Source organism: Pieris brassicae, chromosome 1 (assembly GCF_905147105.1).
Source record: "Pieris brassicae chromosome 1, ilPieBrab1.1, whole genome shotgun sequence".
Classification (NCBI taxonomy): domain Eukaryota; kingdom Metazoa; phylum Arthropoda; class Insecta; order Lepidoptera; family Pieridae; genus Pieris; species Pieris brassicae.
The window spans coordinates 23,317,931-23,343,902 of record NC_059665.1 but is presented as its reverse complement, the minus strand read 5'-3'; the positions used below and the strand labels follow the sequence as shown (position 1 = coordinate 23,343,902).

At 32.6% G+C, this 25,972-nt stretch overlaps 1 protein-coding gene and 1 non-coding gene across 3 annotated transcripts in view; both read right to left on the bottom strand.

Moving 5' to 3' along the window:
• LOC123714267 (dopamine D2-like receptor) overlaps positions 1-25,972 on the bottom strand; it is an 81,099-nt gene that overhangs the window by 19,523 nt on the left and 35,604 nt on the right. The gene's annotated exons all lie outside the window — the stretch shown is intronic.
• Positions 23,963-24,034, bottom strand: Trnap-agg. Its single transcript has one exon. It is a non-coding gene; the product is annotated as a tRNA-Pro (tRNA).

The following is a 25,972-nucleotide window of genomic DNA, read 5'->3' as shown; positions in this document are numbered from 1 at the left end:
CATAAATAATACTACTTGGGTACCCACTTATGTATATTCCAATATATTTTTTTGCTATACACATATTTAAAATGTATACAAAGGGTTCAAAGTCCAATAGTCCATACTGAGTAGATTTTACGATAGAATTGACGTACAAACAATATTAAAATAACATTAGCATAACGAAAATATTTCAATTCATACTATAAACGAATATTGCTTGTTTTAGATACCTAACACGCCATTAATTGTACCAAGTCCCCAGTGCGCAAAACTTACTTTTGAATAGGAGTGTCACTGAAAATTAAGATTAATGGATTTCAGATTGTAGATTAAGAAAATACCTAATTTTATCCTAGTTTATGCAACATCTCTTCACTATATTTTGACATTTTAATTAATGATGTCAAAGGCAAACACCGCGTCTTTTGTAAGTGAAGGGTAAAATATTATAAAGAATATTATATGATCGTTTAAATAGGCGATAAACAAGATATGTTTTCTTGTTATTCATACATATTAGTCTTTTCTAGAAAATTCTAAAGTCTCGTTAGTTAAATGTTTTAATTCAATATGAAGTGACCAAGCCAGAGGCTGTTTTCTATTACAACTTAAAGTTTCAAATGAAAACTGGCAAACACGTAAACGGTTCACTTATAGTTAAGTGTTATCATGGTATAAAATTATATTTCTTATAAATTAAAACTATTTTATAAAACCACCTGCATCGCGATGCTATTGCTTACAGAAAACCTGTGCAGCAAATGGCTACACAAAAGTAATTCGTGAAGGAAACCATCTTAAAATGTATTTACAATTTGGCTTTCAATTCACTTGTCTGGAAAGCTAAATAATTATTAATTATTACGAACCATCGTCTAATAGTATTTACCTCATCCAAAATAGCTCTATTCAAACCGTAAAAAGAAGTTTCTGTTTAATCAGAGTAAAAACATTATTTATCAGGAAGACACATTGATGAAAGCGACGTAATGCTAGTAAAATGCAACAAAACGAGAGTAATACAATACTAATTGAATGAAAAATAATTGTAACTATTGAATAGTAAAAATATTAACATAATAATGTGCCATTCTGAGTTTCTTGCCGGAATCGGAATACACGCGAATACTCAAGAGGCAATGTATGGAACACTAATAACAAATATAGCATCACCTACAATCTGCGCCTGCAAATAACTTTGAAACACTATACTACGCTTAATAAATACTATCGTTTTAAATAAAAATTTCTTACTATGTATTAATTGGTAAAAAAAAATTTGTTACTTAAATTACAAATTGATTTTTTTGTAAAATTATGTTTTTCTCTGTAGTCATGCCAAAAACAATATAAACCTGACTGTGAAGTTTAACTATATTCCAGATGTGTATGTTTGTAATCACGATTTGTAAACTTGACACAGCTTCGACTTTTCTGAGCCCCGAATGAGTCTTACACACATACGAGTGTCACATTCCGAGTCTATAGATAACTTTTAGACCTTAGGGGGACGGTCTTTTAATCCACAGGGACGAGTGGTCAGACTGGTTGAAGTTCCTCTCTTAAGGTTGGTAAAGGAAAAGACTATCTCACTCCACAAGGTAACCAATATTAATTAATTTACTATCCAAAATATGCATAACCTTTGCGCTCTCCAACGATTTGTAGCGTATCTAGTATTTTTTTACCTATTTTACGTAAACAATTATTGATATATTTTTCAGACTCCTACTTAATTTTAGCTTCTTGTAAATGAATACAGCAAAATTAGTTGTATAATTGAGATTAAATCACTTAAGCCCGGTGTAAATCTCAACGCACCCTCGTCACTGTCTTATTCAGTTCCACGTCTTTCGAATACAGCTACTTGAGAGCACTATGAACTCGATTTTACACGGATAAAATCCATAAATATAAAAATACCTAACGAATAAAATGTCTAAATTGTTTCAGAAATGTAAACTTCTGAAGGTGTTTTGAAAGCTTTCGCCAGAAGAAGAAAGTCAACAGGTTCCTCTCAAAGTCAAATTAACAATTGGCAATATAAGAAAAACTGTCAACGCTATAAGTTACATAGATATTGTTAGCTATTTATTGTGAGGTTATGTTTTAAAATGTATTTTATGATAATTAAATTATGTAAATGGTATAAAAATCTTTACAAATATTTTAGAAAGTAAAAAGTACTTTTGATCCAAATCATTTTATAATAGCTAAATTGTGTATTTGTATTACTATCTTAAATCTGAACAGACGATTACGGCAGATGTCTATTGTCAGCAACTGCAAACCATGAAGGAAAAGCTAGCTGCTAAACAACCAAGGCTGTTCAATCGTTCTAGGCCACTGCAGACGGTTATCAAATTAGAGGAGCTCCAATTGGAATATCTCAGAAATTCATCGTAATCCCCGGACCTTGCTTCAACATTACCAATTTTGGAACTATTTTAACTTCTTGCAAGGTAAAAAATTCAAATCTGACGAGGTAGTCGAAGATTTTCCTTCAAAGATTTCCCGTCTGAATTGTTTTTTTTTTAGTAAAGGGATCAATGAACTTCCTGTAAGATGGCAAAAGTACATGTTAGCAAAGGTACATACTATGATTGATTAAATATAATCTATTTAAAAAAAAAACTTATTTTTGTTTCTGCCATCCAAAACGTCAATTTCATATGTAAGGATCTATATTATAGGACGCAAACTTTCTTACTAATACCGTCCATCTTAAATTCGCAAAAGAATCACGTCTTGTGTAAGAAGTCATTTGGATCGGATGAACGATTTGATTGCTGGCTTTGGTAAAGACCAGCGCACACTTATTACCAAAAATTACCTCTATATACCAAACTGTGTTAGTTATTAAAGTTTTATGTGCATGATTATTAAGACCAATTTAGGGAAGAAAAACTACTATTTATCTTATCTTATCTACTACCACTTCTAAATGATGTTTGTAGTCATTGAAATTAATAATGTAAAAGAAAAGATTTTGGTATAATATGAATAATATTTAACAATCACGCAATACCAGTAAATGAAATGAAAGACGAATACGCATTTCAGTGGTACATTAATAATCTTTGACTTATTATGAGCTCCTGTTTTAAATGTTTCCATAACACATAAAGTAAATATAAATTAAATACCCATATTTAGTGCGCGAATGTTTTACCTACATGTATATGTAGTTACATCCGCTACCTAATACTAACCGGTCACTTTGATATGCTACGAACATTCTCGCTTATCATCAAAATCCATTCCATTCCGCAAATGATATTTCTGTCCTTCGAGTATTCTCTCTCAGATTTCTATTGATGAGGGAGCCATTATGGTTCATTAGGAATCGAGGGGCGAACATGTATCATATACTGTTTCAAATTCATAACAAGAGATCCACTCACACATAAAACTATATTTACCTCTATTTAATAAAACTTGTATTTATGAGTGTTGTATAATATATGTGTAAATCGCACGTCAGTATGCTTAACAAATAATCAAAACATAAAAATACAAATTCAATGTATTGTACAATTGTGCAATGCTTAAATTTATACAGGAATATGACACATAAATTATATTAGAAAATAAGCTAAACTTCAAGGAAAAATGAGCATAAACAAAGTTACGGTAAGTTGGAAGATTATTATCTATATTTTATATATATATAGTCTATTTACTAGAGCATTAAAGGTAGCAGATAATCAAGACGTAGGTACGCATAGAAGACTTTTAGTTCTAGGATTACAAATAAAGGAAAAACTTATAATTATTGCTGACGATTCATTTTTCTTTAAGAAAATTGTTATCTCTCTATTATTATTCTTTTTAATTAATTTTATTTATTTTATTTTTTGTGTTTCTGTGCGTGTGTTTTGTTAGTAATAAATGTTTTGTCTATGTCTAAGATAACAATAGGAAAAAAATACCGGTAATCTCAAAAACTAATTTTACAATTTTCTTCATAAATGGAAACTATTATTGGAATTTATGTCGCCTGTTAAAAACGCTTAAATGTTCCGAGAAGGGCGTAAGCTATAAGTCATAGGTTACTTAATAGTAAAAGAAACACAATCATAAGTTCCTATAACTTAACTAAAACTATTAAGTTACTACTACTACTACTAATATACACGTCAGGAAGAAGTCGCGTTTTATAGCAGCTAGACCTATTGCAAATACTTATTTAAGCGATTTAGGACTGACATATTGTCAATACCATTTTGTTATATTGTTTTCTAAAATAGTATTTTTGACGTAATAAATTAACCTACTTTTTGGTATTCAACCCTCCTATAAAATAAACTTGTGAATTTCATTGAAACTCGCTTCTACAATTATTGAAGGCAATTTGTTTCATTTCAATAACGTTCAAGAATACTTAAACTAACTTCGTGGCTAGTTGATAAAACACTTAACGTTATCGTTTAACATTAAAAACTTAAATGAATAATCTATAACCTCGAAAATCTGCTCGACCAACGTGATTCATTATACATTAACATTTAGACTAATAATATGTTTAGAACAAAGAAAATATATCTAGTGTTAGGACTGAGCTGGCAAATCTCCATACATACTTGGGATTAAAACAACACAATGTAATTTTAGGACGATTTCAACGCTAGTAAAAATAAATCAAGTTTCTATCAGATAACAACGAAATTGTTATGGTTTAAATGATTGTTTGCATCGTTAAAAATAGTTATTTTGTATTCTTATATAGAAATATCAATATTATCAAAAAAATAATATATTTTTATTCGTGTAAAAATTCGTCATAATATAGGGTAGATTGTACTGAATTTTCTTAGTAATCACAAGGTGGCGCTAGCAGTCTCTAAGAGCGCGCTAACGTTGTGTTAAGCTTATTGCACAAATACAGAAAGGAAATCATTAATTGAGATTTAATTTCCCGGGATCGAATCTACCGTATTTTTGAGGGTGATCTAGTACGTAGCTGTACAGTAACCTTCCTGAGAGTTATAAGCTTCAAACTTTATAGTTATCATTAAAGCAGTGTTGCCTGATGGTCTCGGCGACGCACCCCTAGATTAATTTGATTTCCCCTAGGATGCCCTCACCAAGCGAATGGTGACATGGGCCATGGCGCGATTCTTTAAAGCGGTAGTCATGTTGGGATTTTTGGGCAATGAAAGGCATTACGCAAAGTATCTGTAATAGAAAATGGATTGACAGGTTCAAGTTTTATTCGGTTTTTGATTAAACGAATATATATTTAGTACGGTTAACCACACGCATCCTATTCTCACGATGTGTTCAAATTTCAATTTAGTTCCAAAATCAGGAACGTGATATACAATAGCAAAAAATTGTATTTGACATGTGTTTGCAATCTCCCCTAAAAAAAACCTAAATATTATTTCCTAGGGGGAAACTGCCCCTAACCCTAACTCGGTTGAGAAACCTCTAAAGCTAGGGGAAATCCCCTGATCTAGCAACACTGGATTAGATGTGACCTGAGTCTTACTCGGTTTATTTAAGATTGAATTCCTGAGATGTATTATTGTTCAGAATAGGATTTCATTTGAACATTGGTCAACCTCTAGGCACTGACAGGGCTGACACGGTTTTCCTAAATTTTTATAACTAAAGGTCCGCTATACCCTGACCGCTCACAAGAATAAAATTGAAAAAGTGTAAATGACTGAATACAGAATTGGTACACCTATTGTGGTATTTATGATATTGATTTAAACACTATCTATGAATCACTATATTGGAATATTGCTCTATTCTATTAACTTCTGGTTTCTTCCCGGGTGTCGTGGCGAAGCGTCCTTCACTTATGTGTTAGTGTAGCTTATATACACACTGTCCACTCCTGACACTTATTACGTATATATTTAAATATACATTTCACGGGGTGACCAGCTGTTTACTCATGAAACTTGGTAATATTTTTGTAAGTTGAATTGTTAAGATCAATTAATTAATTATACCTTATACGTGGGTAACACTGAAAATGTTTGGAACGGGCCAGTTAGAAACATTGCTAATGAAAACTTTTTTGAATTGCATTTTTATAACTATTTGGTAACCTAATGCATTATATATTTGTACGCAGTATATTGCATTCATTTGTTTTCGTGATTGGCGGCAAATCTAAAACTCTTGCTACACGTGAAAATGAACCTAACGCGAGAAAATTTTCATTCAATCATTTATTATGACTTTCGTTGTGGGCTTACTCAACAATAAAGCTATAGGCTGCAATTATCATTTCTTAATAAAGCCCCATCTCGTGCCACTATTTGTAATTGGTTTAACGAGTTTAAGCGTGGACGTAGGAATCGCAACGATGATGAAGTGAGGGACGTCCTTTAACAGCGACTACTGAAGATAACATCAGTGCTGAGTGACGCATGATAGAGGAGATAAGAGAGTGACCTATCAGCAGATACGGGCAAGCCTAAGTTCAAAAAATATTACACGTACATTTAGGCGTCAGGAAATTTGAACCATATGGATTCCCTATACTTAAAACCGACGATCAGAAACACCTTCGCATAGACTGGTGAATATTTGACTTAATAAAATTCGAGGTATTCGCTTTACGAGCCCTGAAGATGCGGTGAAAGCGTTCGAAAATGCCATAGAAGAGAATAAGGAAGAATGGGCCCACTGCTTTTCTCAGTGGTGCCATTGAATGCGACGATGTGTAGAGAGGAACGGAGATTACTTCGAAAAACAATAAAAGTATTGGCAACTTTCTACATTAAGTCGTTTTTCATTTTCTAAACATTTTCAGTGTTACCTAGGTATTCATATAAATTAATAAACTGGATCGTCTCCAAAACTTCTGTATCCGATTTATATTCGGTCTAAGAAAGTACGACCATATCTCTGTCAGCGACGTGATGCTCATGTTCTCCACGTCCTATATTCCATCCTGTTCAACCCTAAAACTCCTTCCTATCTCAAAAATGATTTCAATTTTTTGGGGAATTTTTCCGAAAACTATACCCTTGAAATCCCATCTCATAACTCCTCCTTTCTTGGCGATTCCTTTAAGGTCTCTGCAGTTAGACTATGGAATTCACTTCCCGTCCCTATTCGCTTAGCTCCTTCTCTATCTTCTTTTAAATTTCTTCTGTACAAACATTACCTGTTCGCATCGTATCCCTAACTTTCTTTGCAACTACTAACTAACGTGAGACTGATCTTGAATTAGATTGTCGTGATTCATGTACACTTCTTACTTTTTGTTTTTCATGTATACAGTATCAGTTTAGTTTATTATTTTGTTCCTGTTTAGTTTCTTCATTATAACTATATGTAATATGTATTTTTGCACTTCTTGCCTACCTTGTCTAATTTAATACATTTCTTTTTCTTTACTCACAGTGGTAGCTTGGAAGAGATCGCTCGAAAGCGATAAGGCCGCCAGTTGCCCTCCTTTTCATTTTATTATGTTCAATAATTTATATATTGTAATGTAACGAAGTGTTAATAAATAAATAAATATTATAGATAGGCTTAATAATTATGCTTCTCCGCAACAGCATAGAAATTAATATCTTAGCAGTTATCAGAAATTAGTGCGAGGGCAGAGCGACCGTCAGACTGAAGTACATAATAAAAATATTATTCACTAGCGGCCTGTTCCGGCTACGCACATTAATTTTTTAAATGTTTTGGGAGAAATATGGCCATCATAATATAAAGGCATGTACTCAGGGATATTTTTTATCAGATCAGTTCCAAATGACCCTCGCAAAGTTGGTGTGGCTTGTACGCTTTATACCACCACGGTAGTATAAAGCGTAAAATTTAAGAGTATTACTTCTGGGTATTAACTTAAACAACTTTGACAGCCGCAAGTATTGCTGTGACGTACAATACGGTGGTATGGTAATATAATACATGGTTTTTGTTTGCAATTAAAATGTTGTTCTCGCATTATCCGTAGGTCTGTCGCAGCCTTGTGATCGAAAACCTGCCAGAAGCAATAAATCATTGAATATTTAAATCATAATTTACATACGGCATGAGTTACGAATTATTTTAGCAGAAGTGTACCTTAGCTTCTATATATTAGTTAGAAAGATCCTTTGTTGGTATGTCAGTGAATAAGTCAAACGAGACTGCAATTTGCATAGATTTTGAAACAATGAATCAAAGAATTGTGTTCACTATGTACTATCAATCCAAGCCACCATATTAACTGTCACTCGTTTTATATTAAAAGCATAACAAGAACAGATTGTGAAATAAAATTATAACAATAATTTTAATAATTTGGACTAATACTTAATACCGGCAATGGTAAGAATTGAGTCTGCTTGAGTGTTCATTATTATGTACCAAAATACTCGCTTTTAGCGCGTTTCATTTGTATAATAGCCGAGTTGCGTTTAAAATACATCAGGTTTTAGTCCCATTATTTACGTCGAGAGAATTGTATTTAATTGTCTTTCTTGTTGGTCAAATGCTTTCGGAACGAATTGACGCGCTAACTTTGGGTGTATTTTGATTTGAAATTGGCAAATGAACCTGTTAGCCTGAGCTGTCCTGAATGTGTAGGATCCATTTATCTTTTAGTTAAAATTACACTTCACTATCCTTGTTCATATGAAATTGTTAAGAAATATTGTCATACAGTGGGGCTACAATACATAACTGTTAATTACACACGTAGAGAAATTCATCGATACGCAAGACTAATTATACTTCACAATCTGGGTCTAAAGTATAGTAAGTATGTGAAGTAAAAACTAAATTATTTAATATTACAGTGTCAATGGTATTTTCCAGTATTTAACAAAAATGCACCAAAACTAAATTATCGCGTTAAGAAGTTGCTTCATCTTTCTAACTTCTTTCTTTTCCGCACTAAAACTATGTTAGCGTAGTCTCTACTGCCTCCTATTCTCAATTTCGTAATCATGCACCTCTGGCATCAATGACAAGCTACTTAATAAGATTGATCGCCTGGACAATTTCTGCAGTCGCTCTCCTTGATCCTTTTTATTCTCTCTTAAAAGTGAATATAAACATAGATCTGCGTTTCTGTTATAGACACATTGATGGATACATAAATTCTCTCAAAGCTCCTCCTTTTTAGGCAAGTCAAGTATACCTCTTTAACGTTTTTTAAAAGTCTTCTTCATAAACATCGCTTAACCATATCCTTTTCATGTGTTCAATCGTGACTTTTAGGATTTATTCTGCATAGACTCTTAAGATTAGCTTTTAGTTATTTTTTTAAAATGTTAATTTATTGCAATCTGTAATTTTATTTTATAATTATATAAAATAATTATTCTTATTAACTAAATAAATAATCGAGCAGTGTTGGCCTAGTGGATTCAACGTGCGACTTTCATCCCTGAGGTCGTAAGTTCGATCCCCGGCTGTGCGCCAATGGATTTCCTTTCGTTTAACACACGCTCGAACGGTGAACGAAAACATTGTGAGGAAACCGACTTGCCGTAGACCCAAAAACTCGGCGGCGTGTGTCAGGCACAGAAGGCTGATCACCTACTTGCCTATTAGATTGACAAATGATCATGAAACAGATACAAAAATCTGAGGCCGAGACCTAAAGAGGTCAGTGATTTATTTTAACTAAAATAATTATTGCAATTAATAATTAAAAACTAAAAATCTATTATTCTGTCCGCGTATTTGGCTTCCTAATTTCCTAATACACTGCAAATAAATTAACCCAACTGTTTGCGCTAAATCGGTGTCAATCAAAGAAGGATGACAATTGTCGATTTGACTTTGACACACGAACCGGAGATGGGAGGTGGTGTCCCGGCGTAATGGCGCAAGGGAGTTAAATTTTAACCGCTGTCGCGTGCGCACTAAATATATACCGCATACCGTATAGCATTTACTTTTTTTTTTGATTCATCATTGAAGGATACTGGATCCTTCAATGCTTTAGTTTTAGTGAGATACGCCACCGTTGATGGTAAGTGCTAGTTTTAGTCTTATCGATTATTGGATTCCTTTTTTTATTATACTGACACGGGACAGCCGAACCAGCGCATATTACTTCACCGAGGGAAGGGAGCATCCTGGATATAGCTTCCAGATACCCAGGCCCACACATTTTATTTGGTCCCTTGAGCCGTATTTGTATCAAATGTCTTAGTTAGGCATATTTATTTTTCGTATCTTCTTTAACGTATTTTAGGTTCGTTAAGTTAAATTACCGGTGGGTATTTTCTTACCTGTATAACGACAACATTTAATATAGATTTTTTAACGATTTTTAAAAATATGATTTTTAACGTTAGTAATAAATCTGTTTAAGGTTGAATTTATTCGTATTGTTAATATTTTATTCTATTTTAATATTTGTATAAAGTTACTTTTGGAATAATTAATAATTATTTGTAGATAATATGGATAAAATAACAATAACAAAGGCCGGTGAATGTTCACCAAACGAGTTGGAACATGTTCCAAGTTCCATATTATTATTGCAAGCACGACAAAATTCGTATTTTTCTAGATGCAATCATTATATGATTTGACGTTAAACCTTAATAGTAAGTAAGACGAAAAAAAATTCCAAATCAAAACGTCTAATATTCAAGCACTTCGTACTGAATTTAATGACGTAATATCACAATTAAAAATACAATAGTTTGTTTCCATTGATAATTTTTACAAGCGACGTTGCCGATTTGCGATAGCATGTTGTAAGAAAGGTACGGAAATATATTTCTATCCCATGGGTAGGAACCGTACTAACCTATTGGCCACTGAGTCGAATTGTCGCTGTAATTTGTCCACGCGAAGGAAGCTTCGCGTGTATTAATTTTAAGTTTTAACCAATAAAGAAGGTGTGATTTGTGACCCAATATGAATTAATAAGTGTTGTGACAGTGGTAGCTTAAGAACCTAGGAATAGAAACACCAATGATGTTATACTATTATAACAAATTTTGAGCAAGGTACAAAATTCTTTGATGTCGTCGACAGCTCTAGTTCATAGTTGTTGTCGTCGCCGCTTCGTCGCAAAATCATATGCTTTTTCATTAGGTTTAATAACGTGAGTTAACGCAATATAATCAAACTTAACCTATAGATGTATTACAAAGATACATTTATCGTAGGCTACACGGAACACATTATTTACAGTTGAGGTTTATCGAAATATTCATACGACACTTCTGAACATCTAAAAAGTTACGATGTTTAGTGTGAATAAATTTGCAAGGTAGTTAAATTTATTGACTCATTGTACCTCAATTTGTTGGTTTGGAAAAATGGATTTCTTAATTATTAACGATTTCTTGTGATTTTACTTTAATATGAATATTTGCACTGATATCCTTTAAATAGAAAAATAAACGTGATTAGGTTTGAAACACGCTGTGCATCTAGCTTATGGCAGGAATTATGAAGTTAAACTTATTATATTCCAAACGTAACCGAGTTATATAAACGTAGTAGTATAATGTTTGCTGTGACTCACACCTTTTTTTCACTCTTATAATCTAGCATAACGCGCAGTCCACGCCATCTAGCGAGCAAAAGATAAAACACGATGCACGATGTTCCGTTCTACGAGAAACAATAATTATTTACTTATGTTTATAATATGTTGTTGAACTTGTTTCAGTAGACATTCGTATAGATAAAGCATATCAATAATTAATAATATATTACAATGCATAAAACGGACCCAATTAACGTCTAATTTTCATGAACGTTAACAAGTTTGGACTAACAATCTAATAATGGCCAGAATCCGTAAGAGGCGGATTAATTATCATCTAAGATCACATCTCGTTCACCTTTATCAACAATTTAGGCCTCAGCCGCCGAACAAATTGAGTGACAGCTCACAACTATGTCGCCTGATAACTGACAATTGACAGATTGACATGGGTTGCGCGCGTCATTGGCTTACGCGAATTGCTAAACAAGATTATTATTGGATTAGTGTTAATATTATAGTTAGTATTTTCTATGTAGTTATTGCATCAAATAGTCTTAAATGTTCGAGTGTTAAAGATTTTGTCATTGACTAATAAAAAATAATATTTCTCGATGAAATGGGAATACTACTGTAATCTAGTTCTTTCGTTAGATCATTTTCGTTTTAGGAATAGGTGCTAGATGCAACATACGAGTTAAATATTCCTATTTTATAGGCACTAACCGCTTTTTATAAAACAATTATATCCCTGAACGGACTCCACATTATTTCACCTATTGAAAATTGTCGCATTACATGATTGAAATTGATATTTTATTGTTTCGTTTCCGCCATTAAAAATCGCACCTGTAATAGTGAAGTACAAAAACAAGAGCGTGCTCTTGCGTGGCATAATACTAATAATAAAAAATCTTATTCAAAGATATTTAGGTAGAATATGAAGTAATTAAACCACCAAGTCGGTATAAAATAACTTTTCGGTCCGATAACGTCGTGTCAGTAATTTAATAAGCGCCCCAGGGCAAAAAACTTGAACGCTTTGCCGGGCTATTGTGAAAAGTGTCACTAATGTGTTACCGACTTTACAACTTTCCGAATAATGCTTATAGATTAGGAATTCTTTAAGAGTTTTAATTCTTTTGACCTTTTCACAAATCTTATTACTTTGAAGTACTTTTTCACTTAATTGTGTTAAGTTGAATATGTGGCGACACCTACCATCAGTTTGATTACATCATCTAATTTGGTCTATTGAAGTGTCCAACCGCTGAATATATCATACAAAATTCTATATAAGTTTGTGGTGTTATCAAACTGGCCAGTCAGTGGTTAGATCTCAAGTGATACTCAAAACGCTGGAAGGCTTGCTAATGCGTTGTCAGCTTATTTACTACAAACGCTCTTTATGGTAATGCGGCTGAATTCTTATATCTACATTGCAAAAGCTGATAGCCACAAACCTTAATTACGTAATTGACTTATAAGACCATGGTACGGGAAATATATACAAGAATATTCTTTATGATAGATGGCGCGCGTCAGTGGCGCGTGTAAGTGAGTTACTATGAAAAACTAAAGTGTGTGGAAAGCCTCTTTGGATAAAATAGTTGTCGGCGTCGGCTTAACGAGCTATTCGATGTTATCTGTCGACAACACGTTAATGGACTGACAGGGAAAAATGTCAGTGTAGCGGACTGACAGGCGATATAGAACCATGTTGACAGCACTGTTCAGATTCAGAAAATCGCCTGGAGCTATTTATATAGCAATACGATTTTTACGCTTTGACTCCCAGTTTTCTCATAATTATTGTGTCTTAAGTTTGCTATGTGTGTATGGTTTAAATAAGGACGACGAAAAGCTGTCACTGACACTTGACATTTTACACATGTTTGTGTAAAGTCGAATAAGTAATGATTAAATGTTTAGTCTTGTCAGTATTCTTAATTAACTGTCTTGTAATCTATATTTTTTTTAAATAAGAGTTTTTAAATGTAGTCTATCTGTCGTGTCAAAAGATATTGCCACCCTGGCACGTCGTCTTTAGTTGTTCATCCGAAATCATTTACGTGAGGCATTGTTAAAGTGTCATAATCTTTTCAATAATTTTATTGTTGAAATCTTGGAAATAAAGCACGAAAACACCGTCTCGTTTCAAGAGAACGATAGGAGTGAATTACTCTAATAGAAAAAGTCCTTCAAAGAACAATAGCAACTTGTAATTAAATTCGATCCCCGCATATTTATAGAGGTCTCGCGAGTTACTGAATTCTGTAATTAAGGAAACCATGTTTACAGTTCAAATAGAACTGAATATTTTGCCCACTAAACTTTAACGACGAATTTCATTTATTTGCTTGGAAAACCGCCTCAATTTAAATGTTTGGATAACTAAATACCATTAAAACTTTAATGTATCTGTTTATATTTTATAAATTATTTGTGATTTATATTGACGTTATCTATATATTTTGGTATTTACTTAATCTGCTTGTTAATAATGTTTTTACTTTAATGTAGTACGTTTGTAACGATGTTTATATGCATGTTTAGTAAGACTAATCGATAGAGTATCCCTTTGAATATTTTATTTTTAACCATCGAGCAAATTATTTAACTAAAACACTTGTGAATGTGAGTTTATTACACAGAAATAAATCTAATTAATAATTATCCATATCGTTTGCCGTAAGTTCTGGCATCCGTTATGGTATTTATTATGCTTTGAAATATACAATTTAAAAAGCTTTCGCTTGCACACATACTTGAAAGACATTAAACCGCTATTTCCTGGTTTTATTTACTTAGAAAATTTAATTTAAAACATAACAAAGTTTTAATTATTATTGTGCCCTGTAACAGAGATTTGAATTATTGTATGTATAATGTGGGATACATGGCGATGATATTTTTAAAGTCGATGTTTTGAGTTGAATCAAGTACAGAGAACACTGAGATGCACTTTTAGGTTGAGCGATCGAACTTTAGCTGCACCTAATAATACCTATACGCCTTAAGATGTTTATTTCTATGTGCGCTTTATTTCTTATATGCTCTTGCCATGGCTTAAGATTTATTAATCCGAAAACAGACAACGTCTGTTCGTAAGAAGTGGTGATAACGTAAAACTCATAAAACACGGTATCTTAGTAACCAAACAATACAAAGTTTTAGCGCCCAGGATTATATTTATTCGTTTATTTTGCAACTATTATATTTTAAGGAGCCTTATTTAAAATGTACATTCCAATGTGGATCTCAAAGTTTATCCAAAAAACATACCACTTTTAAAAACGAAAATTATTATTATATCCGCAAATATTAAATGTCAAACATCTCCATGTTCCTCCAAAAGGGAGGGACCTTTTAATATTAATAAACCGAAATTCGAGTCACAGAGGAATTTCATCGGGTAGTGAATTGTATGGTGTAAGGAACTCTGCCATTGTTCAATTAGTCCTGACCTCCCAGATATACGGATAAACAAGACCCTCTCACTTAATTACAATTCTCACTCTAATATATATTTTTGTGGTATTGCAATTGTTAATAGTGTAAATACATTAACAGCTAAAATCAAAAGCTAAAGCGAACTCTGTTCCTAATCTGGTCTAATTAAAAGAAAACATTTCTCTTTGCTAACTTTTATCACTACACTATTAAACTAATAATATCTCTATAATAGCCTTAACATAGTTTAACAGAAAGCGACAAGGATGATTGATTGAGTATTTATGATTAACAGAATGTGTAGGGGAAGAAGTTACTAGTATATAATGGATATAAATGCCACGCCCTTGGATTTGGAAATACTAAAGTGGGCAGCTGGTTCCACATTGTGAAACGCTCTAGTAGTAATAGCATTTCAGTGTTAGTTATTGTGTAGTTATATTGTATTAGTAGTAATTAGTAGTAAACAAAATAACTGGTCCGGTTCCGATTTATAAGCTGAAAATGACAGTAAAGAAATTGCGTTTATTCAAAGATAGGTAAGCGAATTCAATTTAATACTTCAAAGAATATCCTAGAGCCAATATTAATAACATTACAATGGTTAGTTTCCTTTGGGTGCAATCTCAATTCAAAATAACGACAAAGGATGCAATTTCTCCGTTTGAGATGTCTTTTCTTGGAGTTGTACTGGTTAACAATTGAAATGGTACCAAGTTTCTAAATTATTTTTTAACTGGATTTATAAATGTGAGTTATATTAATACAGAATAATTTAGAATATATTAAATAGGTATAAAACTTAAAAAAAATCAAATTGTCCATATAAATATCAATGAAACTTATCCAGAAATATATAGATTACTTCATCCTACAAGCAAGTAGCACATGAAAGAAATCTACTACTGCACACCTGGTATTTAAACACTACTCAACTAAATGAGGAATGACTATGACTATAAATAATTTATTTTACGTTACTTAAAAAAGCTTACTTCTGAGATTTCTAGCCCTTTACACTGTGTCGAAATAAGAGATTTGGAACTGAACAAATGGCCTCAATCTCGTAACTGTCTCATATAGCCATGTAGGTCTAGATTTTCGGATTAGGGCTGCCGCAAATCAGTTTCTAGGATCACTTGAAATTGTTTGGCGTTGGTTTGCGTGTGAACTTCTGATTGTACATTTCAATGGGACGTATATAGTTTACATGATATTTGTCAGCAATTTAATGAAATTTAGATGGCATAAGAAAAATCTCACACATAACAGAGTTCATCTAATATTTGATTCCAACCTGGGCGTATCTTTAATTACTCTTTAGTAAACTTTGGATTAAACTTCTTATATAGATTTATTTATAGTTTAGTTTAGTTTATAAATTAATTTTCTTACACAATATTAAATGAACCCATCGAATGATCACGATTTTAAGAAAAGAAAAATATAATTATGCGCGGAAACAAAAAAGTCTAATAAAGTAATTTTTACTGAATTGTTTAGTAGGTTCTATACATAAGAAGAAGAAGATATTTCATTCAGATTTTCAGGGAGCTATAATTGATTAAATCATTCAACAAAGTTACATAAAGAACAAATACAAAATCATAATATTGCCACTTAAAAGAAAGGTTCTGGTTACAAATGAAAAGTATCTCTAAGAAATAAAAGATATGGGAGAAAAGTAATCTAACGGAAAATATCTTTACATTAACTTTTTATAAAATGGCAATATTTTTATTATTATAAAGTGATTACGAATGATAAGAAAGAGAGGGTTTTTGTATAACAAATAATTTTAAAACTTTTTAAACATAATCGAATCAAGTTTAAAATATGTGTCATCAACACAAATGTTTGGTGCACCCATGCACCCTGTTTGGTCTAAGATCGTAGAAAGTCTGAGCGATTTTTAATTAAGTTCATGTAACATCTAAAATACGACTTCAAATCATTCTGTGTGAGGTTGGTGTTCCATCAGGTCCATTTCAACAGAGGCAGAATTTAGCTTTAAACCCACATTCTAATAAACAGAATGATTGATTAGATCCAGAGGAAAATCATTTTCACAAATTTTACCTCAGGTATTTTCACTTAAAGAATTTTTATACAGTATTATAATTCTTCTATATACAGCTTCACACATCAACTATTGATTTACTTGAAGTAAAGTGGTTGTTAATTCACTTCGTCGTTTTTTGTTGAATAGAACCGATAAGTATATTCAGTCATTCAGGTAAATTTATTGGCCGATAGGAAATAGGATTCTACGCCATTTCCAGGTTCGTTTGAGTTAAGCATTATTTATTCATGAATGTGTCGAAAGTGTTTGCTTCGAGATAGTTATGCACCTATAAAAATAAACGGCAACAGTCGTCGTATACATAGCTTTTTATTTTAAGTATGCTTACGTTCACTTATCAAACTACACTTATATTATAATTTCAATCTTGAAATCACTCTTTGATGAGATGCGAACGAAAAAATACGCTACAAAATTGAAACGATCACTGTATAAATCGAAAATATTAATGGATGAATATTTAAGAATAAATAAGTATATATTTAATAAGTTCAGCACTTACCACCATCAGGCCTATACTATACGCGTTGAAATATTTTGTGTTTGGAACTATGAGAAACAACATTATATAAATTGACAGAGGCTGATCGAATTAAAACAGTTATAGACAAGTGTATAATACCCAATTGGGAATGAAATAATTCAATCAGCATAAAATATTTCCGAGCATAAAAGTATCTTAAACATGATTAGCAATGTAAAATATTCCGGCCTGAGGTTATGGCTTTAGGGTTACCGTCATAATTCTGAAGTGTATATACTAAATGCCTCATTTATGGCATAACGTTTATAGAGATACCGTAATTCTACTCCAATAAACTGGCGAGTGGCCTTTCTTACATGACATTGCCACCTAGGCCTTTACTCTGAGTAAATTTAACTAATTATAAAACAAATGTCTAAAGGGGTTTAACTGGTTCATTAAACTTTTATTTCGAAGGCGCCGAAGAAAGAAAAAAAATCGTCTCATCATCATGGCTTCTGGTAAAAGCTGTCACTCTTACGCCTGATCTCCGGTTAATACAAACATCCATTCTTGGCCACTGCTGCCGAAAAAATCTGGTTCAAAATGGAAGATCAATAAATATTTTAATTAAGGTTTTTAGACAATTTAAAATTATCGTTATGAAATGAATTTCAATCTATCGGAAATAGAATTAAGTAATTTTGATTTTGATATCACTGTGACAAGCTATCGATCCTACTCAAGGGCAATGCGGGGAATGACAGGATCTAATTTATTAAAATGAAGTCTTCAAATTTATGCGCTGTTCGTTGTTGTTGTTAAATCAATTGGTATGCGACAAAGAATTGTTTACCTTTTCAATCTTTTTAAACTTTAACTATTTTGATGACTTTTATTTAATAAAAAACCCGCATGAGATTATTGCTAAATATAACGGTTATAGTATTTTGTTGATATATATATACTGCCTATACTGGTATGGGCAGAAACCGGTTATGGGCAAATTAAATAAATCACAGTCCGCAATAAATTTCCGAATTTGATAAAAAAATATCGTAAATCTAACCCACCTCTAACTCGATTTATTTACAAATATTCAAAACGATAAATTGTTAAACTTTAAAGTTTTAAATTGTCGCGCGTGTTTACATTGGACATGCTAACTTTGATATTCGGGGCTGTTGCAATAAAAAAAAAAACATTACGTTGTTTCACACGAATGCGATTAGCCTTTTGTAAAGCTAAATTTGTAAAATCAAAATGTGACTTTTTCACTTTATTACACTTGTTATTTTCATTATAATTTATAAGCAATCTCTAAGGCCTCGCTTCGCGGTCTTCTTTGCGTCCCTACCCTCGGGAGCCCATTTGCTTTTTGTTGGGTACTCCAGATGCCGCCGAGGTGGTCTTGCAGGGTACGGAACTTTTGGTTTCATTCTCTGCAATACCTGTCGGTGGTAAGTCCCAGCCTTGGTTTAGGCGGCTTCCAAACTAAAACTCAAAATAACTTATAAAATATTCATAGGTAAACTTTATTCGCAATTCAAGGGCGTAGCGCGGGCAAGAAGAATTTGCAAGAAACTCTCAGCCACTCTTTTTAATCGCCAAGTTTTGAGTCATAAAAATTTGTTTGAACTGGAGCAAATCAATCCCAAAGATGAATGATCCTAATTTAAATATTTGTCAAATGTATAAAAAAGCTTTATTGATTAATTTACGTTTAACGAGGGCTTTGAATGTATTTACTGATAATTCTCTAAATTCGCTTGGGAGTTTTATTTTTTGGTGCCTGGTTGGGTTATTTTTGTTTCGAGTATTATACTGTTGTAAGTCACCATTTGTTTTAAAATGGTTTTTATTTTTTTGTACACACATACAAGGCTTCAAGAATATATTGACCAGATAGTGTCATAATATTTAATTCATTAAACTTATTCCACACCTCTCTTGGGGAACCTCAACAAATACATATACCCGCATTTGCATCACACATATGGATTGAACCTCTGCAGCAGCACCCCACAAGTAGTAGAAGAGATGTGGGGTCTCTACATCTTCTACCGCATATACCTAGGTAACATTGAAAATGTTTAGAAAATGAAACACGCCTTAATGTGGAAAGTTGCCAATACTTTTATTGTGTTTTTAAGTAATCTCCGTTCCTCTTTACACATCCTCGATTCGATGAGAAAAGCAGTGGGCCCATTCTTCCTTATTCTCTTCTTTGGAATTTTCGTACGCTCTCACCACATCTTCAGGGCTCCTTGCTCAGGGCTTCTTGGGTATAAATGAAAGTCAGGACTGTATGACGGATGATATAATATTAAATAAGAATTTCAATTAGAGATTTATATTGTTTACGGGTCTACTCCATGTAGCTACTACTACGTAATAGCTACTGTAATCAATAGTACTTAGATTTGTCAGTTGAATAATTAAAAATGTACAGCTGCAATGTGACAATGTATATACATCATATGATAATAAAGGAGAAACTCTGAAAAACTGAAGGCGTATTGAATAAACCCAAAGTTCCAAAAACCCGGTTAAAATCCGCTGTATAAACGATTATCGTTTTATCGTTGGACCCGCAAATACACGGTAAACATACTCCGTTAATATTCTACTCCCGCATCGATAAAAATACGAAATATGAATTCTGAAGTTTGTAAATGGCCTTAATCAAGAATTTTTTTATTAATAATTCATTTTTATATTTGGAAATGTTGATTTTAATCGAATGAACCAATTTGCGGGTACACAAACATAATTGCTAGTTCTTTTGAAATATACTGCGTAATAGGTACTAAGCGAATTGTAAATAACTATTGATTATTTATATTTAATTAAGTGATTTTATAAATTGTTATTTAGATTTGATTTATAAACAACGCATAAGTTGTACCTCACCATCAATCGATCGCTCACGTCTTTTTTTTGTCTTATCCAGCTACATCCAGCTCTTTATCTAGGAGCAAATAGGTCAGGAAAGTATAAGAATATAAACATAGTTCTTTAAGTCAAAGACGTGATCTATACATAAATATTTACAAAGTCCTCGTACACACAGGCTGTGTGGACCTAACCTAACAGGCTGTGTGTTCTGGACAGAAATTTATTGTATTATTTATAAAATCGGTGGCTGATTGAATTTTTATTTCAATTTCTCCTATTCGTTGTGATATATTTCGAACTGAAATAATCTGAATCATCGTGCATTCAAATTGAAACTGCGTTGCCATCGCAAGCCATCGTAGTGCGGTAATTGTGGCAGCCTCAAACCGGATTAATTATCCCCGTATAAACTCTGGCGGAATTATTTATTTTAGTAATTAACACTAAATACACAATTTACCTTTATATTTTATTAATTTGTCTCTTGGACTTTGAAAATAGGTAAATATATTTTCATATTCTTCTGATGTTTTGTTGTTGTATGATGATGATTTCAATATCAGATGTCTGGAGCAACTTTACCTTTGTTTTCGGATTTATTACGCATCGCATCGCATTTTTTAATCGGCGCCTGGTACCGTTGACCCCGAACTTGACGGTTTCATAGCTCAACGAAATGCTGCTAGCATTAAAGACACACACAGTATCTTCCACAGGGACCAAACGTTTTTAATTTGTTCAAATTTTGTATTTAACAATTTTTAATTATTATTATTATTACAATGTAGGTTAAGCATATTGTAAATACTGTATATTAGTGTGATAGAATTAAATAAATTTCTATAATTTATTAATTTAAAAAAAAATTATGAAGTCCATAGATATAGCGACATTTTATGTAATAGCATATTTGAGTTTGAAGGAGAATTTTAGACATGTTAACAAAACTTATAATCTAGGTGATTCAGATATATTAAAGGTGTATCATGAATTACAGAAATGGCGCATCTAATTGGTCTATAACTCATAAAGCGTGTCCTATCTCGACACACAAGACCTTGCACTTGGCTTAAAGCCAGCGATACAAAAGCCAGAGTCGAATCTTATTATACTTGCTAGCAGGGGCTACATAATTCCAGGGCCCAAATAGGTTCGTGTTTATATATAGAAATTTGAAAGCTTTTTCGGCCTAGGTCCAATTTATTTACCAATCTCAATTTGCAACAGTTATATTTAGGCTATATTTTTTCACTTCCAACGTTGAGAAGATTTAAATTATTTTTATTGATTTTAAATTATATTTTATTACAATTTATTGGCTTGGCTTATTATATATTAGATAAAATATAGAAGGGAAATATTTTATATCCTAGCGCCTTTAACATTCGCTCGAACGCTGAAGGAAAACATAGTTAGGAAACCGGCTTGATTTAAGTCCAAATAGTCGACGGTGTGTGTCAGGCACAGGAGGAGACCTACTTGCATAGCATGCTTACATTAGACTGACAGACAATCATGAAACAGATATAGAATAGGCTACACAAAGGTTTATTTTTTTATATTTTATAATATTCTTTATCCCTGTGTAAAATGATTTAATACTTGAGAACGGTCCTGTATACACGCAATATTTTCATTTCTTTTTGTACTTTTACCATTCAGGAGAAGAATCTTTAGTTCGTACGAAAAGAAAAGCCTGTTTTCGCTGTCTTGCAGCTGTTCTGAAAAACTAGATTTTAAAGGGTTTTGACGAAATAATACACCAGTTCGCGTCGGACTCTAGCAGCTTATTTGGGGTTTTCAGTCAGCCCTAAGTTTTTTCTGCTTCACTGTGATTATATAATACCTACATTATTATTATCAAGATCTTTCAAAAATATACTTAAATAAACTGGATAAATATTTATTTATACACCCATTCACATAACATGTATGACTTTCAAAATGAAAGTGCATTTTGAAATTGTTTGGGTCGATATATTTATAAGGGGTTTAGTGAGTTGGATACATAATAAGTTGGGGAAAAAGTTTCTTTGCATTTCTTAAGAAAACTCACAACATTTTTTGAAAGTAGTTTATTTACATTTAAGTAAAGTATGTAGGTACCACTTTGTTCGATAACTTTTTGCCATCATGAAGGTAGAGACTTTAGTCCCATTCCCATTCCTATAGAAATTTGAGTGCTTCTGATCCAAATACCGCGATAATTGGTCTTGGCAGTCCTCTTGTGATGTTAACCTGACACTGCCTAAAGAATTCTAAAGAGACCGAAACCGGTGGAAATCTAATGGTGCAAGGAATATACGGTTCCCTGCTAAGCTCTCTTAATTTTTGCTGAGTGGCTAAAGATGTGTCAGGTCTATTATGCGTTATCATGATGAAAAACCACACCCATTCTGTTGATTAGCTCCGGCCGCTTTCTCTGAACTTCTTGCTTTAATCTCATCAGTTGTTCGCAGTAGAGTTAAGAATCGATGGTCCTGCCTGGTGGTTAACAGCTCATAATGAATAATGCCCTTCCAATCCCACCACACATACATCATCACCTTGTTACGAGCTAAGACGGGTTTCGCCACAGTTTGTGAAGCCACGACCGTTTTCGCACGTTCTTGTCGTACGTGATCCACTTTTCATCACCAGTTATCAGCTTCTCCAAAAATCCTTCGGTTTCATTACGTCGTAATAAAGAATCACAAATGAGTACATGGTTCATTAGGTTTCTTTCAGTGAGCTCGTGAGGTACCCAAATATTGAGCTTTACCTATAGGCCAAACCTGTTTTGTGGTCAATTCCCAGTTCTTCACCTACGTCGTAACTACTGATATGCCGATCTTGCTCCACTTTTTCAAAAATCCATTTTATCCGTAATAGGGCGACCAAAGCGACGTGCATCTTTATCATCAAATCATTGACATTTCCGGATTGAAAACGCTGAAACCAAATATGTACTACTCTCACACACACTGCACACGATCCATAAACATCACATATTGTTTTCGTGGCTTGTGTTGCATTTTTACTTTTTTTGTTGTAAAATTTTAAAATGTATCGAATTTTTTCATCAGATCCAATTATCTTGACAGTACGAAAAATAAATAAATCTCACACATTTCCCTAATTTTAATTTAGTTTAGTTAATTTATCTTTAAATTTAAACTTGTAATGATACCAAAACCAACCTGATACAAATAGTATAGTAATGCGATAATGCGAAAAGACTTTTCCCCAACCTAATATATATGTTCATATCATCGCAATGCTTACTTATATATAGATTCTAACAGCCAAATCCAGTCCAAATTTGAAATAAACAATTAAAACGCAATAAACAATATATTATTTAGATTTATTTTTGTCTATTGAGCGGATGTCTTCATATTCCAGAAATAACATTTTACTCCTTTTTACGATGAGAAACAATTTGTGTATTAAGTCACATCATATAATGATGATGGCACAAGAATTATTATTTACTAAACAGATCCTAATTACGCCATTATCGGTCGTATTTTGGAGAGATTCCAAATAAAATGAATTATTATTTTACGCGTTTAGTGGTTCTCTCTTGAATGTAATTTGCACTGACTGCCAGAGTTAAAGTATAATCCAAGCTTTACAAAGAGCATAAATTAAAAAAGGAAAAAAAGCTGTAACGGGGCTCGTCCGGGATTTGAACCCGGGACCTCTCGCACCCTAAGCGAAAATCATACCCCTAGACCAACGAGCCGCCTGAACACCTTACGAAATACTGGTTCAAATAACTGTCAAAACTACTTCTCGACTACCTTTCACTTTTTTAGATTCGATTTTCTTAGAACTAAGTAAAAATTATTTATGAGAAATGGTATTATGCGTTCAGTGTGTACAGGAACGCAATAAAAATTAAGAAGGATCTTGAGTGTATAAATATTATTGCCTGGAAGATACAGTTTATTAGCGATAAAGCTTTACACTACATTTATTTATACACGTCTCTTAATGACGACATTTTCGAATCACTACCAGCATAAATTTTCCATACACAGGTCTCTAAAAGAAAATATTTTCTTAAAATTAATCATGGATTACGTTTATCAGCGTAATAAATTCGATATATTTTATGGTCCCTCTGATAATGTAATTTAAAACCGATAACTCTTAAATAAACCACAATTCATAACAAATAATTGAATTTTGGTACTGGATAAATATATTAGTTGTAACTCTCATACATTTGATTGTTTGCTAATTGAAATAATATTACCTTCCAGTGATGGAACTGGTAGGCACCAGATTCCTGCATCTATTTCTTTTATACATTTTCTCTATCAATTATGTGATCAATTATATTTGTAGGTTTTTAACTCTAAGCAAGTGTAAAAAACATAGAAAGCAAAATGGTGGCCTTCAAACGAACCAGCTTACATAATCGCTAGGTACTAGGCTAACACGTTACTATTAAGTGTATGCTTACTATCTAAGACTTTTAATTGTTTAAAATATGAGTTTATAAGTAATATAAAACTACGGGTTGTGGGGTTGCAACGCTAACAAAACCTAACCTGGCTTATCTAAGGGTTCAAAAAATTTACTATTTCGGGTTTTTTAAGGTCGGTAAGACATATAATCATGAACTGTGAGGTGTTGAGTTTAGGGGAATTAGTTAAAATGATTATAAACATATTAAACACAATTGTGTTTCTATTGTGACCGCAAATGCATCGTTATATTTTATTAATTGGAATATAAAATGTAATTATAAAAAAATCCGACGTTTATAAGTGTTTCGTGACCGTGCATATCGTTCAACCATTTATGCTATACACAATACTAATTAAGTGATAGATAATTACACATCACATTATTATATATATTATGAAGTAGTAATTATCTATTACTTAATTAGTATTGTGTATAGCATACACGTGGACCTAGGATAGAATGGGTATTAAATCGATGTTACGCGCAAAAACGCTGATGAACTCCTTGTAACAAAGGCGCCTCACGACCCATCAATTAATAAAAGCAATACTTACTTAAAAGCCTAAGAAAATGTTACGAAAACCTCTGAAAAAGATAAGTTTTTACTGAATAGCTTCGCTTTCTAGTTATGTATATATTTTCAATAAAAAATAATTAAATAGATTATTTCCATACGGCTATTCTGTAACAATGATTCAAAATTGTGCATTTCCATGTCAGAAGGTCCAATGTGTACCAGTATATTTTCGGATGTAGATATAGGATAAAGCTATCTATTAGGTATGTGGTGATGTCCGGCGAGGGACACGGCCGACCGCGGAATGTATGCGGTTGTGTGAAATTACAATTTGCGAATGACGTTGCTCGGATAAGTCACTGAGATTGTTGAATATCGGAATTTGAATCGGAGAGGTTAATAATGTATTGTGATCATTATTTATTAAAAATGTTGTATTATCTGACAGTATACTGTGTTCTTCTAATGTATTTTTTCCCTGTATTGGTGTAAATTCATTTGGTTAATACGATAACATACCCCTCTTATTTCAAACGAGTTTTAAATTACATGTAACTTATTAGAAATCTAGAATTTTAAATCTTGCTCATACTTAGGGGCCTACCTAAATTGCCATTTAGTTATATATGTTTAATATATATGATATATTTATATGATATTTTAATATTTAATATGACTTAGTGTTTG